Source organism: Macaca fascicularis, chromosome 19 (genome assembly GCF_037993035.2).
Source record: "Macaca fascicularis isolate 582-1 chromosome 19, T2T-MFA8v1.1".
Lineage (NCBI taxonomy): Eukaryota > Metazoa > Chordata > Mammalia > Primates > Cercopithecidae > Macaca > Macaca fascicularis.
Window position 1 is genome coordinate 49,666,851 of NC_088393.1, and position 8,858 is coordinate 49,675,708.

An 8,858-nucleotide genomic window follows, 5' to 3' on the forward strand; every position below is an offset into this window, starting at 1 on the left:
GTCCCAGATATCACTGCCCCCAGGGCATGTGCAGTGCAGCCCACTGCACATAAACACAAACTCACAGAAGGTGATGACAATTTGTGTTTGGGACATCTGATTGTGAAAGAGGGAGGACAGCCTACTTGCAGCCACAGAGACTGAAACTGGAACGTGCTGGAACATGCGATGTTTGGTTTTCTGTTCCTGTGTTAGTTTGCTGAGAATAATGGTTTCAAGCTTCATCCATGTCCCTGCAAAGGACATGAACTCATCCTTTCTTATAGCTGTCTTGTATTCCATGGTATATATGTGCCACATTTTCTTTATCCAGTCTATCATTGACAGGCATTTGTGTTGGTTCCAAGTCTTTGCTGTTGTAAATAGTGCTGCAATAAGCATACGTGTACATGTGTGTTTATAGTAGAATGATTTATAATCCTTTGGGCATATACCCAGGAATGGGATTGGTGGGTCAAATGGTATTTCTTGTTCTAGATCCTTAAGGTATTGCCACACTGTCTTCCACAATGGTTGAACTAATTTACACTCCCACCAACAGTGTAAACATGTTCCTATTTCTCCACAACCTCTCCAGCATCTGTTGTTTCCTGACTTTTCAATGATTCCAGTCTAACTGGCGTAAGATGGTATCTTATTGTGGTTTTGATTTGCATGTCTTCACTGACCAGTGATGATGAGCTTTTTCCGTATGTTTGTTGGTCAATAAATGTCTTCTTTTGAGAAGTACCTGTTCATATCCTTCTCCCATTTTTGGTGGGGATGTTTGTTTTTTTCTTATACATTTGTTTAAGTTCCTTGTGGATTCTGGATATTAGCCCTTTGTCGGATGGATTGATTGTAAAATTTTTCTCCTATTCTGTAGGTTGCCTGTTCATTCTGATGAGTTTCTTTTGCTGTGCAGAAGCTCTTTAGTTTCATTAGATCCCATTGGTCAATTCTGGCTTTTGTTTCCATTGCTTTTGGAGTCATGAAGTCTTTGCCCATGCCTATGTCCTGAATGGTATTGCCTAGGTTTTCTACTAGGGTTTTTATGGTTTTAGGCCTTACATTTAACTCTTTAATCCATCTTGAGTTAATTTTTGTATAACATGTAAGGAAGGGGTCCAGTTTCAGTTTTCTGCATATGGCCAGACAGTTTCCCCAACACCATTTATTAAATAGGGAATCCTTTCCCCATTTCTTGTTTATGTTAGGTTTGTCATGGTTGTAGGTGTGTGGTGTTACTTCTGAGGCCTCTGTTCTGTAACATTGGTCTATATATCTGTTTTGGTACCAGTACAATATTTTTTTGGTTACTGTAGCCTTGTAGTATAGTTTGAAATCAGGTAGTGTGATGCCTCCAGCTTTGTTCTTTTTGCTTAGGATTGTCTTGGCTATACAGGCGCTTTTTTGGTTCCATATAAAATTTAAATTAGTTTTTTTCTAATTCTGTGAAGAAAGTCAATGGCAGCTTGATGGGGATAGCATTGAATCTATACATTACTTTGGGCAGTATAGCCATTTTCATGATATTGATTCTTCCTATCCACGAGCATGGAATGTTTTTCCATTTGTTTGTGTCTTCTCTTATTTCCTTGAGCAGTAGTATATAGTTCTCCTTGAAAAGGTCCTTCACATCCCTTGTAAGTTGTATTCCTAGGTATTTTATTCTCTTTGTAGCAATTGTGAATGGGAGTTCACTCATAATTTGGCTCTCTGTTTGTCTATTATTGGTGTATAGGAATGTTTGTGATTTTTGCACATTGATTTTGTATCCTGAGACTTTGCTGAAGTTGGTTATCAGCTTAAGGAGATTTTGGGCTGAGATGATGGGGTTTTCTAAATATACAATCATGTCATCTGCAAACAGAGACAATTTGACTTCCTCTTTTCCTATATGAACACCCTTTATTTCTTTCTCTTGCCTGATTGCCCTGGCCAGAACTTCCAATACTATGTTGAATAGGAGTGGTGAGAGAGGGGATCCTTGTCTTGTGCCTATTTTCAAAGGGAATGCTTCCAGTTTTTGCCCATTCAGGATGATATTGGCTGTGGGTTTGTCATAAATAGCTCTTATTATTTTGAGACACGTTCCCTAAACACCTAGTTTATTGAGAGTTTTTAGCATGAAGGGTGTTGAATTTTATCAAAAGCCTTTTCTGCATCTATTGAGATAATCATGTGGTTTTTGTCATTGGTTTTGTTTATGTAATGGATTATGTTTATTGATTTGTATATGTTGAACCAGCCTTGCATCCCAGGGATGAAGCCATCTTGATCATGTTGGATAAGTTTTTGATGTGCTGCTGGATTCGGTTTGGCAATATTTTATTGAGGATTTTTGCATTGATGTTCATCAGGGATATTGGCCTGAAATTTTCTTTTTTGGTTGTCTCTTTGCCAGGTTTTGGTATCAGGATGATGCTGGCCTCATAAAATGAGTTAGGGAGGAGTCCCTCTTTTTCTATTGTTTGGAATAGTTTCAGAAGGAATGGTACCAGCTCCTCTTTGTACCTCTGGTGGAATTTGGCTATAAATCCGTCTGGTCCTGGGCTTTTTTTTTTTTTTTTTTTTTTTTCCTGGTTAGTAGGCTATTAAATACTGCCTCAACTTCAGAACTTGTTGTTGGGCTCTTCAGGGATTCGACTTCTTCCTGGTTTAGTCTTGGGGGGGTGTATGTGTCCAGGAATTTATCCATTTCTTCTAGTACCTTTTGAAACCAAAAACACATTCTACTTTTTATAATATACTTTGATATAGGGTTTTAAAAATATCTGTTTTAATCACATACCGTAATTACATAATAAGCTCCTAGTAATCCTTTGATATGGTTTGGATCTGTGTCTCTGCCCAAATCTCATATCAAATTGTAATCTCCAATGTTGGAGGTGTGGCCAGGTGAGAGGTGATTGAAACATGGGGGAGGTCTCTCATGATATAACATCGTTGCCCTTGGTGCTGCCATAATAATTGAGAATTCTTGTGAGATCTGATTGTTTAACCATGTGTAGCACCTCCCCCTTGCTCTCCTCTTCTTGCTTCCATCGTGTGAGATTCCTTGCTCCCTCTTTGCCTTCCCCCATTGTAAGTTTTCTGAGGCCTCCCCAGAAGCAAAGCAGGTGCCAGAATTGTGCTTCCCGTACAGCCTGCCAAACCATGGGTGAATTCGACCTCTTTTCTTTTTCTTTTTTAATTAATTAATTAATTTATTTTTCAGATGGAGTTTTGCTCTGTCGCCCAGGCTGATGTGCAGTGGCCTGATCTCGGCTCACTGCAACCTCTGCCTTCCCGGTTCATGCCATTCTCCTGCCTCAGCCTCCCCAGTAGCTAGGACTACAGGTGCCCGCCACCATGCCGGGCTAATTTTTTGTATTTTTAGTAGAGATGGGGTTTCACTGTGTTAGCCAGTATGGTCTCGATCTCCTGACCTTGTGGTCCACCTGCCTCAGTCTCCCAAAGTGCTGGGATTACAGGCATGAGCCACCGCACTCGGTGTCAATCTCTTTTCTTTATAAATTACCCAGTCTCAGATATATCTTGGTAGCAACATGGGAACAGACTAATACACCCTTATATTCAGTAGAACAAACTAGAAAGTAAGCAGTTCTAACTATGTACCTGATGTGAAGCTCAGGACAAAGAACAGAGCTATGAAGATAATGCCTGGAACCTCTCCCAGCCTGGCCAAGAGGCATAGCTGGGACATGGACTGGCTGTTGTTCCCAGGCTTTGCTATGGTTACATCTCTTGAACTCAGAATCTAAGAGCTCAAATCTAAAGACACAGGACTACAGACAAATTAAAGAAATGTGTATATGCAGAGCAGCTGTTTGATGACCTTAAAACATTTAGTAGGCATTATAAACCTGTCTGCCAACAGACCCAGGCACAAATATCTAAATTAAATTCTGAAGACATTTCTACTTTATTTTACCAATAATTTAAAAACCATATTTATTTAAAGATTACTAAAATTGCATGAACTGAAAAGCATTTGTACTTATTTACTTTATGAGTACTCATTTATCTTTACATTAAATTGATACCATGTGTAAACTACATACAAACATATGGATAGACATATACATATATGTAATGTAACATATTGCATATACATGTACCCATAAAGATAGAGGGTGACAAAAAGACTTTAGAGTTTTGATTTTAGGACTTTAAGCATGAGATGGGTAAAACTCAGTATTTTAAAAGGACAGTTGGATTCAAATTGTGCCTTTGTAAATGAAAAAGGTAACGTTTATCTGAAGAAGCCCTTACTGAGTTTTAGAAAAAATGGGTAGCAAATTTACATCTCAAAACACAAAAAGGGATAGAATTTAAGCTTTTACAAGAAGGAATTTGGATGTGTTCAAGAAAGATTAAAAATAGATGCTAAGTTAACACAAGAATGATAGAAATTTACCATAAGATTTTATAAGAAAACTAATTTTATTTTAATAGGTAGCTTTACTTTGGTCTCTGTTTACCAACTGGACCACTGAGCTCAGGACAGAGCCCATTAAAGAAGAGGGATGACAAAGTCTTTGCAATGTTTAGATACTAATAGTTTAAATATGTGAAAAGAAGGGAGAGGACCTAGACCATTAAAAATCAAGGATTTCATTGAATCTCAGGTCCCCGAGAAGAGTAAAATGCCATGGGAACCATAATGTGCAACACTTCCACAGTTTACTTTGCTACAAAGGCATTTTTCTCATTGTTTAAACTGTGTCTTTCTTATCTAAACATGCAAAGATATAAGTAGTCTTCTGAAGTAGTAATCATTTATTATAACCACGGTTAGTCACCTCCCAAACCACAGATTTACCACTGACACAGAAGCCAGCACACAAACAAGTTGAAGCATTTGTACAGTACAAAGTAATCTCTGATGCCCCTAAAAGCCAGAGGTCAGGTAACACAACAGAAAACAGAGCAGAGTTTTAGACCTGAAAGGAATCCATTCACTTACAATTCTTGGGGTTCCATGTGGAAAAACAGAGAATCCTCCCAAACAGAAAAGTCTGTGGCATCTTTCCTGTTTTCCCTAAGTGGTCCCAGGCTGTTCAGAATTCTTTAGGTCCCCTCGTGTGGCATCAAGGGTAGCAAGAGGGAGACAAAGAGAGGAATGAATAAAAGAACAATTGTTAAGAAAGGAACAGAGAGACTAAGCACATGATTTAAAATGATTCCAGTCACCTGAAAAAAAAATTCAAGAAACAAATAAGAAAAGGAGAAAAGTGAAGCAGCATAATTGTCTGGGGTAAATACCCAAGATTTATTGTCTCATAGCCACAGAAACTAGGTTCAGAGTGGAAGTTTAATAGGTGAAAGAAAGAGAAGAGCTCTCTGCAGCAGAGAGGGGTCCTGGAGAAATGGGTTGCTGCTTCTGTGGTGAAATGCAGCAGGTTTTATAGATGAACTTGAGGAGGTGGTGTCTGATTTACAAAGGGCATGAGGGATTAGTCAGACCAGGTGTTCCATTTGCGTAAGGTGCAAAAAACTGGTTAGGTCTAGGTGTACCATCTGCATAGGGTGTGAACATCTGGCTTCCCCCACCCTAATCTTTTATTATGCGGATGGGTTTTCTACCTGGCTGGCACCATGTTGCCAGTTTCTTTACTGTACATGTGGTGACAAAGAAAAGGAAAGATGGAGCCTCCATGTTGAACATGTCTGGCTGCTGCTGCCGCCCCCCACCCCACCCACTGCCCCGCCCTGGTAGCTCCTTTCTGTTGGCACAGCTGCTGGCATTCACCTGTGCAAGATTCCAGCTTGCTTATCTATTTCTGCAGTTCGATTTTTTAGGCTGCTCTTTGTTAGGAAAGAAATGTTTTGGGGGCTGCTTTTTTATTAAAAGAGAAATTTCACCAAGGACTCTGTTTCTCTTACTATCTGCCTAAGTACTTTCTTTCTATCTCCTGTATCATATTTCCCCCCTCAGAAGTAGTAACCCTAACTGCTGTTAAGGGGTGTTGGACAATGGCTCTTTCTGGCTACTTCCTGCTGAAAAGGGGTGTAGTGTGAGAAACAACAGTTAAGTCTCCTCCTGAGGTCAATCTAAGGGTCCTCAGAAGAGATGCATGTCCATGTGTGGTTTCATTGTGTGCAGCACTATTTGGAGTTTAATAGCTTCTAGGTGAGAAGAGATAAATGTTACAAGATGGTTTAGGTATAGAGTTTGAATATGAGTATTAAGATTACCATTGGTAGTGGGGGTACTATAGGTCACAACCATGACAGTAGAGTTTGATACTTGTCAACTGTTCTGATGGGTTGCAATACTGATTTCCTCCACCAGATGTCACTGCATCTTACCAGAAGCATTAATATAGAAGCAACTTTCTTTTAATTTTTTTCTTTTTGAATAAGTGGCATTGGATTGGGTGTCGAGAGTAACTTTAGTGTTAACTTTGGTTAAATCTTTTCTGTAACTATTAGTCCTGCTATAAAGATGATAATTAGGTAGAATGTTACAGAAATTAGAATTTTCCATCCAGTATTTCACATTGTGAGTGCCACAGTGTATAGTCATGCTGCAAATAGTAGAGTGAGTATAACAATTTCTGCAAGGGTGGTGTAGTAAATAATTTCCATCTAAAATTTTGCTCCCCAAGATACAGAATTTCCCTTTTGGGGTCTATGAAATTACAAATGTAATCCCATGGATAATCAAAATCTCCCTGCAAGTATGTGTCAAAAAGAAGTTCTAGTATCTGGAGGCGAATCTTGAGAGGAAAGGTATAAATGACAAAGTATTTGGTGAGGTAGGGGTGGAACTGAGGAGGATGAGTAGCCTTCACTCAGTTACTTATCTTTTATGATTTTCAGCTTAAGTTCTCCTATCTCTTCACATTGATACCTGGGACATTCCTCTAGGCTGTCAGGGGTTGCTCCCTCAGTTTTCCAGACTTTGACTCAAGTGTCACGTATCCAGGAGTCAATACCTGTAACTTTTACCACTGAGGGTGTTGAAAGAAGAACAGTGTAACTTTCTTCCCAGCTTGAGCTTAGGGAAGGAGAGAGAGAAGGGAGAGCTTTCCTAATACCAAATCTCCTGGGTTAAATAAAGGTGGTCTTATTTTCTGGAGTTGGGCTTCTGCTGGTTGTGTTAATTTCTGTTGAAAGTGAGCCAGAGAGGTTACATGTTTAATCAATTCAAAGGTTTAATAGAAAGTCATTGGTAAGGCTGGGCGTGGTGGCTCACGCCTGTAATCCCAGCACTTTGCGGGGCTGAGGCGGGTGGATCACCGGAGGTCAGGAGTTTGAGACCAGCCTGGCCAACATGGTAAAACCCTGTCTCTACTAAAAATAAAAGAAAATAACTGGGTGAGGTGGCAGGCACCTGTAATCCCAGCTACTTGGGAGGCTGAGGCAGGAGAATGGCTTGAACCCAGGAGGCAGAGGTTGCAGTGAGTGGAGATTGTGCCACTGCACTCCAGTCTGGGTGACAAGAGCGAAACTGTCTCAAAAAAAAAAAAAAAGTCATTGGTAAGGAAAGGTCATCCATACAGCATTTCGAAAGGGCTTAGGCCTAACTTTGAAAAGGTATTTCTTACCCGCAGTAAAGCCATGGGAAGAAGAGCAACCCAAGGAAAGTGAGTTTCTTGGAACTGTTTTCTGAGGTGTCTTTTGATAATATCATTTGTCTTTTCTACCTTTCCTGAGAACGGGGGTCTCCAAACACAATGGAGATGGCACTATATGCCTAATGCCTTTGAGACCCCCTGTGTGATGGCTGCCTTAAATGAGGGGCCACTGTCAATTTTGAGGTACTTAGGTAGACCAAAGCAGGGAGTTTTTTAAATTAGCTAACACTTTTATTACCTCAGAGGCCTTTTCTGTAAGGCATAGAAATGCTTCTACTTAGTTAGTGAAAGTATCTACCTATACCAGGAGGTATTGGATGCCCTTCATCTTTGGCATGTGGGTGAAGTCTATCTGCCAGTACTCCCCTGGATAGCTTCTCATCCTTTAAGTTTGAGGAGGAAGAAGCCACCTGTTGGAATTATTTTTAAGACAGACTTCTCAAGCATGAACAACCTGCTCAACTGTTTTTAATAAGTTCTCTCCTGAAAACAATCTCTGGGCACACTAAGTTTTATCATTTCTCAAGTGACAATCTTGGTGAAAGATATTAAGGGTGTTCCACTGGCTGGAGTCTGGCAAGTGGAGTTTGCCATCCTCTGACTATTCCCATCCTGAGGGCTGGAAAGTGTACCTTGAGAGATGGCCCAATCTATCTCTGCAGGGGAGTACTGAGGCTTAATTTTTCTTATGGAGCCTTCCCAGATTAGAGAGCCTTTTAGTGTGTTAAGATCCTGAGGCTTTCTTGCCATTGACTTGGCTACCTGATCAGCTAACTTGTTTCCTTTGGCAAAGTCATCTGTTCCCTTCTGATGTCCCTTACAATGCATTACTGCTACCTCTTGTGGAAGGAAAACTGAGGATAATAACCTGTTAATTTCGCAATGGTATTTTATATGAGATCCATTAGTGGTAAGACTCTTTCCTTCCAAATTGCAGCATGACCATGGAGAACTAAGAAAGCATACTTGGAGTCAGTGTAAATGTTAGCTACCTTTCCCTTGCTTAATTCAAGTGTTCTTGTAAGAGCTATCAGTTCAGCTGGTTGAGCATTTGTGCCTGGAGAGAGGGGCCCACTTTCAGTAATATCATTCAGAGTGATTATGGCATATCCTGCCTTATGGACTCTGCTTTACAAAGAAACTTCCATCTGTGAAGAGGATCCAGTTTGGATTTTCTAGAGGAGGTTCCCTGAGATCCTCCCTGGCTATGCAGGTCTATAGCACAACTTCTTCATAGTCATGTTCAGGTTCCTTGGAGAGGAAAGTGGCTAGGTTTAGGTGAGAACAAGC